This window comes from Montipora foliosa, chromosome 13 (assembly GCF_036669935.1).
Source record: "Montipora foliosa isolate CH-2021 chromosome 13, ASM3666993v2, whole genome shotgun sequence".
Classification (NCBI taxonomy): Eukaryota; Metazoa; Cnidaria; class Anthozoa; order Scleractinia; family Acroporidae; genus Montipora; species Montipora foliosa.
Window position 1 is genome coordinate 41244151 of NC_090881.1, and position 11686 is coordinate 41255836.

Consider the following 11686-nt stretch of genomic DNA (forward strand, 5'->3'; position numbering starts at 1 on the left):
CGCGAGGTCACGGGTTCAAACCCCGTTGAAGTCCTGAATTTTTCAGGCTTCTCTACGCAATTGCTTAAAATGCGGCCATAAATGCGAGGATTATAGCTTCACTTGATTTCCTATCTGCAATTCATTATATGATTAATTTCATTCTTTGGTTCATTCCTCACGGTAAAATTAGAACCCCGGACAAATGACCAGCTCCCAACGTCAGTGGCTTCAGGGCTCAGTTGGTTAGAGCGTCGCACCGGTATCGCGAGGTCCCCGTTAAAGTCCTGAATTTTTCAGGCTTCTCTACGCAATTGGTAAAATTTCGTCCATAATTGGGAGGATCGTAGCTTTACTTGATTTCATATCCGCTGTTCAGTGTATGATTTATTTATCATTTCGTTCATTGATTAATGTATCAGTAATCTAACCAACTGTCTCCTGCAGCTGTTTCAATCCAAACCATCGCCAGAAGAAGAGTCAGGTTGATTTCCCGTGTGAATCATCATCTGAATTTGCATCTACTGCCACTGAGACATTGACAGCCCAATTGCAGATTGATAGCTGAGATCCAGACTTAACCCTGATGGTATAAAATATGAATAGATTTGGTCTGAGTGGTAGGCGCAGTGGCCTCAGCGTTAGTGTGCTCGACTCCGGAGCGAGCGGTTCGGGTTCGGGTCCTGGCCGGGGACAGTTGTGTTGTCTTCTTCGGCAAAACACTTTATATATTACTCTCACGGTGCCTCTGTCCACCAAGGTGTATAAATGAGTACTGACCAATTTAATGGTGGGGGTAACCTTGCGATGGACTGGCATCCCATCCAGGGGGGAGTAGAAATACTCCTAGTCGCTTCATGCTGTGGAAACCGGGATAAGCTCCGCCCTGATGGGCCACTTGGCTCGTATGCAGACTTTTTATTACTTGACAAGTTATGTCTGTCACATCGGGATATCAATGGTTCTTTTATTTTTATTTATTGTTATAATGCAAGTTGGCCAAGGTGTTTGCTAATACTCAAAATTACATTGGTGCAGAACTGATAGCTGATATAAGGTGAGGGAAGATAATAATAATAATAATAATAATAATAATAATAATAATAATAATAATAATAATAATAATAATAATATACTATAGATTTAGCCAAGCCTAAAGGCGGAGCTCCCGTTCGGTTGAAAACATGCGTTCTGAAAAACCTGTGAAACTAGTCAACTTTTCTGGACTTAATTATGTATAGCAATGGGACTTAGAATATCTCATTTTAATGGTTATAAAAAAGGCTTTTCAGTAAAAAAATTCAGCATAAAAACCAAGGATTTTTCAGAAAAATAATCGTAAGTACAAAAATTCGCAAAAAAATGTTCTGGTACAAAAAGTTGAAAAAGAAGTTTTTTTAATTCAGTTAACCTATATTTCCACCAAATTTGGCTAAAAAAGAAGAATCCGTGAATTTTTTTTAGAATTTTTTTAATTATTTGTGTCAACACCTGTCATTTCTCCATGACGACAAGCAAAGGCGATTGCGTTTTGCATAATTAATTACGCTTCGAACTTTGATGAGCAAAAAATAAATGAATAGATCGTCCAAACCATTTTGCAACCAAACTTTCCGAATTTTTAAGTCCAAAATATAAGAGGTTAATTTGATGATCTAGCGCGTTTTTAACGCGAAAAATACAGCCACGAAGTAATTTGTGGCATTTAAAAAGCAAGCTCAAAATGGCTCTTGCACAAATGTTTATCTTCATCACTAACCTCAATTCCTCCATGTTATTTTGTAGCTGCTATTCTAAAACTGCTTGAAATTGTTTCCCTGATATTTTCTCATTCTTTAGCAGAGGTTTTTCCTTGAAAAATCATTTCGAACAGTCCATAAAAAGCAATTATGTTTGCAAGTAGGAACCGCATACAGCCCTCCATTTTACGCCGAGCTGTAAGTTTGAGCCCGCGATATGGTCACGTGATACTAGTCACACTAACATACATGGAGGGGTGGATGGACGTACGGGCGAACGGTCGCATAATGACGTTATCGCTATAAAACCAAAATTTCTCGCATCGCTGAGTTACCATATTTTCTTATCCATGGTGCTCCGCGTGCGCGACTTCGGCGCGCGGAGCTGCGCTAATAATAACGAATCATTTTCCACGTTTTACCGGCCAATTGTGGATATGCAATCATAGACCGAATGCATAAATGGCGGCCAAAAAAATTTCTTTTGTTTATGTGCTAAATAGTCTCACTAGCGTCGTTTCCATGGCCAAAATACAAAAGAAATGTTGCTTGAGACCGAGGCTAGTGAGTCTCATTAGCACATAAACAAAAGAATACATTTTTGGCCGCCATTTATGCATTCGGTTAATGTTGATGCCCAGAATGAAGATGATTAAAAAAACCTGTTAAAAAGTACCTTCAAATTAATACTTGAGATCGTCTTTAAAAAATACTTATACACAGGTGCATGAACTCAGTTGTTTTAAATTCCTGTTGCAGGTGTGGAAGCCTGACTTTTGATGTGAACTTAAAGTTCAACACTCGGGTTGCAGAAGACGTTATTATTTCTACAATTCGAAACGCGATCTTGCATAAAAAGCTTGGAGAATTAAGAATTACTGTGTCATCTATTATCGGAATTCCACCTGTCCCTCTACCTACAACCACAAAAGCACTTAAAACCACTCCAAAACCAGAGAGTAAGTTTCCTCTGTTTTTATTTGTCAGTGAGGATTCTGAAAACGTGACCTGTACTATTAGTATTGCCTCATCCTTTGGCACTTGTATCTTGGTATGATATTTCAAATTTGTGGAGTGGGACACTTTGCTTGATTGATTATCTCTTGCTATGATAATTATTTGAAATTTGTGGAGTGGGACACTCTGCTTGATTGATTATCTCTTGCTGAGATTATTATTTCAAATTTGTGGAGTGGGACACTGAGTTTGATTGATTATTTCTTGGTATGATGATTAAATATTTCATATCTGTGGAGTAGGGCACTGTTACTATGAAGGGGTATTGAATGATCCAATTCAGTTTAAAAGTGCTAGCAAAATTTGGCCTTTGCTCGAATTGCCCGCAAAAATTACACGGGTACTCGCTTGCTCTTGCTCGCAAAATTTTTGCAAGTGCTCGCCTGCTCGGATTCTTGTCAAAATGTGCTCGATTGCTAGAAATTTCGTTAATCCTACTTTGTAGTTATTTTTTAGATAATAAACAATAAATCAGTTATGATATGATTAAAACAAAAAGATTGAAACATCCTTACCTCTGGTTTCACTCTTTCTTCAACAACAAAGTCACAACGTGACCAGAGTACTTCACCGGTATCGAAAAGGTCATGTGTGTAGAACTGCGGTAATCAATCGAGTCCATAGATAGATTTTCCAGTAGGAAATGGGAATCAAAATGGACGGAGTGATAATATTTTGAAACAGTGTACTCGGATCGCGTTTTATAGCGGTTTTTGTCAACCTTGGAAGTTTCCTGGCTACTAGTAATAATAGCTACTTTAATCTGATGTCAAACGGTGGCATACGAAATAAAACCCGATTAAACAAAACGTTAAAACAGCCCTCGGTCGTTTGGACCTTACCGGCTCAGGGAAATCCTTAAATGAAAAGTTGCTTTAATTATTTTGATCAAAAGGCCTTGTCTGACGAGGAGACATGTTTCCATGTCGCGCGAAAATACGAAATGTAAGATTTCTTCTCGAGGTAATAATACAATACAATCCAATACAACCTTTATTTACATTTCATAAGAATTATATAACCAAAAAAATGCCAAAGGACACGCCTATATCGTGAAAGAGAACATAACTATTTGCCACCAAGACTCCATACAGAGCGCTACAAGCAACGTGCATTTGTAAATCGTTGCTTATTCCATGCGTCACATTCATATATTGTTGCTGCTTGACACTTGGATATTGTTGAAGGGGGGCAGCGAAAGCCATTATGCCAGTTTTCCAGTCATTATATAACATATCCCCTTATTTCTTAGGTGGGAATATCATATACATGTACCAACTTATTTGTTTTAAGGTGACGACACCTGGGATATTGTTGGTGCTGTCTTGGGAGCAGTTGCCTTCGTGGTCATTGCTGCAGTTATCATTTGGTGTGTGCGAAAGAAGAAATACTGCTCAAAGGAAGCAAAAGGTCAGTATTACAACTGACTCGTGGTAACCCTGCGGTTATCTGGGTTTCAATCCCCTGCCCTAACCCCCCACCGCTTGAATGCTTGTAATGAATAGTAATTAATCTCTTCTTTAGACTGTAAAGTTTATGAATGCCAATTGTAGCTAAAAGCTGTTGTTGTTGGAACCTACCATAATTATAGTATCAATCAATAAGTCGGGATTTTAAAACTTGAAATTCCATCCACCAAAAAGCTCTTTTCCCTTTGGCATGAGATCAGATGAGATGTAAGGCTCGTTTCAACAGGTGGCCTTTACTTATCAAAGGCCTTTTTCATAAAAGGGGAAAGTTGCTTAAGTCAGGTCGTGTGTTTTATTCCATTGCTTACTTACTACATAACTTGGACAGATGTTAAGAGTATAGTAATATACATGAAAAAAATACTCGATTATTGGCTGATAGTAGTGCGGTTCAAGTGTAACACAGTGCAACAAAAAGTGGAAAACCAGTGCAAAAATTGTAATACTAATGCAAATTACACATCAGAATTCTGGATTATCATTGGCTAATAAACATTAGGGTTTGGTCAGAGCCAATCAAACCTTTTGTTTTCAAATCAAGCGCGTGCTGTGGATGGCGCAATTTTTCCCTGATTGCGTGATGCGCATGCGTTTCTTTTGCTTAACCATCTCGAATTTTTTTTATGTTTATTATTACAAATTGCACTCGCCCGCAATTTTGGTCGTCTTTGAAAAAAATTACTCGTGCTCATTTATTCCAAATTGCACTTGAAATCATGTGATTAGCTATACTAATGTTGCTGCCTGGCAAGGGAAAACTGAAAATACACCAGAGTACCAGTCGGAAATCGAGCTTACGACTAGGACCCTGGGTTTTCGTTTAAGTTTCACCTCAGTTTGCTGGTTGCCCAGAAAAAAAAGACTATCGTGGCTTTTTTGCCTATCAAGTCACTCGTCACTACGGATCATTGTCTAACATTTGAATCACATTATGACTCGTGCCCATAATTACGAAATGCACTCGCGCCCATAGGGATTCCTATGCTAATTCATTCAAGGGTTTGACAACTTGACCTTACGCTGTAATCTCGAACTTGATGTGGGGGGTTTTATAGCTGACCACTACTGTCTACCAAGGTATTTATTTATTTATACCAAGGTTTTAATCGTGTGCATTTTATTCGACTTCTTTTGTTTCTTTTATGAAGAATTCTCAAGTACTAATGTTTCTGGCCAAGGAAGGTGAGCTTGAATGATTATTCTCAATGATTGTAGAACTTGTAATAACAACCTTGGTCAAGAAACTTGTTAGTAATTGGTGTGGGGTTAGCAAAGCGAAGGAGAGGACATCAATTGAAAAGAAAAACCACCGTTTTGGCTTTTTTGGCGTTTTACGCCATATGCAATAGTGCAACATGCTGTCAGCACAAATGCACTGCACAGCAACCAGAATGTATTGCTCTATGGAGGAGCCTCAATTTGATGAGGAGTCCAAAAACGGTCATAATTATCGACGTCTCAATAATAACTCGAGCTGTCAAAACAGATTTGTTGATCGTTATAGTTTCAGAAGTTCAGGTAACTCTCGTGGCGCATTTAATGATAAGGTCATACAGTGCCGATAGTTTTATCTAATTGGGTTAAAAAAAGAAAGGCTTAAGGACTGTGCCTACTATTGTTATTGCGCATGCTTTCTGCGCATCTCGAGATACTCGGATTTCCAAGGGGTGGTGATTATTAATACAGAGATATTTTTATGCAGTTCAAAACTATGCGGAGAAATCAGAACTTAGCAAGTGCTCTTGGTATCCAAAATGAAAATTGGGGATAACCAAGCATTTTTCAGAGATAATTAAGCTTCAATTTGGAAAAGAACGCCATACATTGCTTTGTATTTTGAAGATTTTTACAAATATTGTTGACTAGTTATCTTCGAAAAATGCATGGTTACCCCCAAATTTCTTTTTGGATTTCAATAACACTTGTTAAGATCTGCTTTTCCCGCATATTCAGTAAATCGCGCAAAAATACCTTTGAATTAGTAGTGTTCAGATACAGTATTAAAGTGCAAAGATCATTTCTCCCTTTCATCTATAACCCGCACTTCAAATATATGGGTTAGGGTTCATCGAGTCCTTTCACGGGAACACATGAGCCCAACAAATACGCCAGTTCGGAGTTCGAAGAAACCGAATGTGCACGTCGAGATAAAAACAAGTGTATACGAGGTTTTCACGTGACGTCATCGCGGCCATGCTGGTGGACGAAAACAAAAGATCTCTCATTAGCTTCTTTTGTTCGTCCACCAGAAGTCGTACATTTCTCTGTTGTTATTGGTGTCCCTAGAGGTTGGTTGAAAACGTCCTATACTGCGTACAACTGTCTTTTGCATTAGAAATCTTTTGTTTTTAATATATGCTGGCTTTTATCACGACGCGGGCACGTTTTTTGAAACTCTGAACTCGCTGATTGACCTGCTCCCAACTGTGTGGCTTCATAGTTCAGTTGGTAGAGCATTACACCAGCATCGCAGAGGTCATGAATCTTTCAGGTGTCTTTAAGAGACAATTGCTTCAATTGTCCAGAATAAGTGTCTTGGTTTGGTTTTGCAAACCTTGCCTTAATCACAATTCCTTTTATTTCCGTAGGGGACATGGGGCACAGAGTCAGAATGGTGATGACGAATCTCATGGAAGCACGTCAGTACTCCGCCCTTTTAATACGCCGGGGAACAGGGACAAAGAAGATGCGGGCCAAGCTATGGCATTGCATGTGTATGCCGAAGTAGACAAATCTAATAAGAAACCAAGAACTGAGACCGGAGGCACGGTAAGGTTTACTTTGGATTATGAGGCACTTACATGTAAAAAAATGTGGAGCACTCAGATTTCATTAGAAAACACCTTGAGATGTAATCATGCAATTGTTGGACCTGTCCCAGACATCAAGCACAGTAAAAGATGTCGCTCAGTTCGTTTTTGTACAGTATTTCCTGAAATAATGTTAGGGCAACAAATCATTTTGAATGATTATGATCATTGAAGGAGGTAATATCTAGATTGAAGGCTGAGAACCGATAAGCCACAATATGTGATGCAATCTCTGTCTCGCTTATGACTTGAATATATGCCACATCCTTGTCATTGTTTTCAATAAGAAATAAAGTCATTGAAGAACTAAGGGATTTTTATTTCCAAATTTTTAATTTGATGTCAAAGAATGATGAACCAAGCATAAAGAAGGTCTCCAGAAAAAAAAAAAGTTCTTATCTTACTCGTCTATTGCCGGGATTGGACTGAATAGATCGAGTTTCAATCGAGTGTCGTAAAACCAAAACCAAAGTAATTATTTTAGCCAATCAAAAACGACGGAGACAAGCCGGTAAACCAATCAAAACTCTACGTAATTACACTTCGCCGACACAAAGCGCGGGAAAATGTGCACGCGCGAGCCACGATTGGTTTTGGTTTAACTTCTGATTGGGTGAAAAAATGGCGCGAGAACTTTGAACCAATCACTGAGTGAAGTAACCATAAACCAAAGCAATTCTCTAATTACTTTTGAAAACCACTCTAAAGGAAATATTAGATGTGTACATTTGAAGTTCCGGGTTTTAGACGAAAGGGAGAAGTGGCCCTCGCACTTTTCTGGATGAAAGCACTTGTGTCTTATAGACACCTGAAAAATTTAGGTGGCCTGAGATTCAGAGGGGATGCAGTGCTTGGTAGAGCATTACACCGGCATGGCAGAGGTCTTGGACTCGAAATCTCGTTGAAGGCATCTAAATTTTTCAATCGGGAGTATTAAGCAAAGACAACGGCAACGGAAACGAAAACGTCAGCCCAAAATATATCTTTGCGCCATTGCAAGTATTTCGCGATTATTCCATCTTGTTCACCTTGTACAATACGGGCGAAATATCCTGTAACTTGATGGGTAGGAACGGTTTTAAAGTACGTATAGAAGATGAATGGTTAATTGTTAAATGATCACGTTTTCGTCAAAACCAAAAATTGGGTAATTTCACGTTGTTGTTTCGTGAAGTACGACAAAAAATGCACGGAAATTCGTGCTGCACGTGCAGCACGATTATTTTCCTTTTTTAACCAATGATATTTTTGCTTTGTGGCGTTGTCGTTGCCGTAGCCGTCGTCTTTGCTTAAACTCCCTAATTGTTTGAATTGTCCGGAGAAGTGCGAGGATCACTCATCACTTTCATTAAAAAAAATGTATTTCCCAGTTAGTAATTAGTCTTTACGATGGCCCAGGAGTGTCACACTCCAGTTTTAATTTTCATAGTCCAGTTTTAATTTTGCACAGTCCAGTTTTAACTGTTCACAATTTAATTTTATTTACAGTCCAGTTTTAATTTTGTGAGTCGTCACCAGTTCTCTCACAGGTCACAGGTCACCAGTCATTGTTTTACCATTACAGGAAGTGTCCTAAACATTCATAAAAGCTAACCTTAGGTCTAATTAGGCCTAAACAAAAGCTTTTAGGCCGAAGGTTAGCTTAGTGACCCTCCTGGGCCATCCTAAGTCTTGCTTTATCCTCTTGAAGTAACTTTACGATGTTACACTTGACAAAGCAATCATTGCTCTGAATTTTATCACCACAGCGACAGTCCGGTGAATTGCAGTATTTACAGATTGACCACTCGAACAACGAGGGAAGCTTGCCCAGAAAATCCTCCAGTGAACCCATGATAGCACCGTCCTACCAGGAAACAGTTTATGCCGATTTGGTGTAATTTACAGTAGGCGTGGTGATGATACAGTTGAATAACTGTTTTACATTTGAACAGAGTGTGTTTTGTGCCACCAAAAACTGTCTTTTGAGGGTTGGAGAGTTCAGAATGCGGCTGCTAGACGTATTCTTAACAACCGACGTTTAGCCTTTTTATTGCACCGTTATTGTTCCAGCTACATTGGCTACCAATTAAGTACCGCATAGAATTTAAGATTCTTCTACTGTGCTTCAAAGCAGTACATGGTATAGCGCCCGATTATATTTGTAAACTTTTAAATTTTAAAATTCCAACTAAATACGAACTAAGGCCTAATCGAAAACTTCTCCTGATGGCCCCAATAGGTAATATGTTACCTGCACTTGAAGAAAGAGCTTTCTCCTTTGCTGCTCCGTACCTTTGGAAAAGTCTACTCGGTGACATCAAAGGCTTGGTCTCTATATCTAGTTTTAAGCGTGGTCTCAAGACTTACCCTTTTTAGTCGAGCTTTTAATTTGTTGCGACAGTGATTTAGTAATTCTATTTTCTTAAGCTCAATGTCGAGTGCATTAAAATCTAAGGCATATTTTAAAAAAGTAATATATATTGCTGTTTTTTAAATCTTCTTTTAATATCGCTCCTTAATTGTGTATGACGGCGATCTCCATATCCAAGATAGATCTTCTGCAGCTTGGTTATAAGACTTTTTCAGACTTGTAGTTGAGTTCTTTGAATCGTTTTCTCGACGACAGACAGTAAATAGTCTTCGTAGAATTTGTAGATTTTGAAGCGGTCTCGGAGATTTAAGAGATCATTGTTTTCAGAAAGATCATGCCTGTAATCTGAATTCTTTCATTCGCAGAGATTCAATTCCGAATCTCAATGGGTCACACCATGTATAGCTTTTTAAGACTTTGCTATGTTCTTATTTTAGACGAAAGTTAAGCATAGAAGAGAAAAATCAATATCGCTCCTTACTTGTGTATGACGATCTCCATAGCCAAGATAGATCTTTTGCAGCTTGGTTATAAGACTTTTTCAGACTTGTAGCTGAGTTCTTTGAATCGTTTTGTCGACAGACAATAAATAAAAGAGATAAATTAAAGCAAGGAAAATGTTAGTTGTCCTTATTAAGTTACTTGCGTAGGGAAGTCTTTCTGGCAAATCCGTAAAATGGTGTGGCTATTTGCCCAAACCAATGTAGTCTTGCGCATTTTAGCATTTTTAGCATCACATTTAGGAAAAATGATTCAAATTTTTTCAATTGCCTTCTCGCTTTGATTTTGTTTAGTTTGTTAGTATAGCATTTATTGATAACAATTATTAAACCATGCTTGGTAAATGAGGCCTTGATCTGCATAAACCAGGTTCACTCCTAGGCTTTTATGTTTAATTTTATGGTTATGCTTGCATAGAGTAAAGGTAGGCTCGATTACCAGCCGCTGTTTCGGGAAATGAGCCAGCGCTCACTCCCGAAATCTCGGCTGGACGCGTGAGGTGAGCCATTGTTAATCTCCGCCAATCAGAAACTCGGCTGCACAAATCTGTCTGGCATAAATTATATGTTTTGGCTGCGAAGGTATTCTTTGACCTGGCCTGTTCCAGGTTTACAGTGCTTTTAAGGTAGGATACATCTAAGATTGCGACAACGAAAAGTGTTCGAGAAGCTGGAGAATGGGAACTGTGTCGTTTTCTACGGCCTGAGTTCGCAAACTTCACTGATTTTCCAGTTGGCGCCAAGGTCAAAATACGGCTTCCAAATCCATTTCTATTGCAATTTTCTCCTCATACTTCGCTAATGTAAGAGCAAGTAAAATTCCTCAAGATCAATTGAAAGTACTGCTGAGTTTATTGGTGGCAAAACGAGGGGGCCGATGAGGTCGACCGAGAGCTGAAGCCGCCGAAGATTTTTTTGATGATTCGCCGGTTGAATTCAAACTCACATTGGTCATTCTGATCATTTAACCACAAACTCAAGCTCGTATCATCTGGAAACTTCGAACAGACGTTTTAAGCATTGCTATGTAATTTATGTTTTCTTAAAATCAGTGTTTTCCCTGCAAGTATTGACTTCGCATAAATTATATTTTGAATTTACGTCACAGACACAATCTATCGCTCACGCGTCCAGCCGTCTCTTCTCGGGGAGGATACCTGAACTCGAGTGAGCGGCGGAAATCGAGCCTAAGTAAAGGTGACTCGTCCGTTTGTTGAAGAGTATCTTCAAGGGAACGTCTGATATTAATTATAGGTGAAAGTGCAACTCTTACTCCACTTAACAATTTTAAATAAATCTGTATAAAGCTGACGTTTCGGTGTTTTCATAACGTCATTTTTAAGTAAGTGAAATTAATGCCTGGGTGTTTACAAGAGGAAACTCGAACCGGCGCGATCTTCACACCGGCGTTGACTTCTTGATACCACGTTGACTTCTTGATACCGCGTTTACATGATGACGGGGTGAATTCGTATTGTGTTTACCTGAAGGGACACCACATATCGATAAAATACAAGCGTGAATCCAAATTGCAAATATGGCGTCTATCACGTAAGGTAGCATGTGCTATCCGTTCTAGCCCACCGGGAGCCCGATTTCGCACCGGAACGAGTGGTCGTTCCTCGTTTTGCATGATACCGTTCCGGGATTTGGCGCTGGGACGAAATTTTCGCTCCGGTGCAGCAACCGGGGTGAACTCGCGCCGGTGTGAGTCGCCTCAGCATGACTTTTTGCAGCGATATCATGTAAACCGTGAATACAGAGCTAAGAGAGAGAACCGGAGTGAACTCGCGCCGGTGCGAAAGTCGCCCCGGTATCA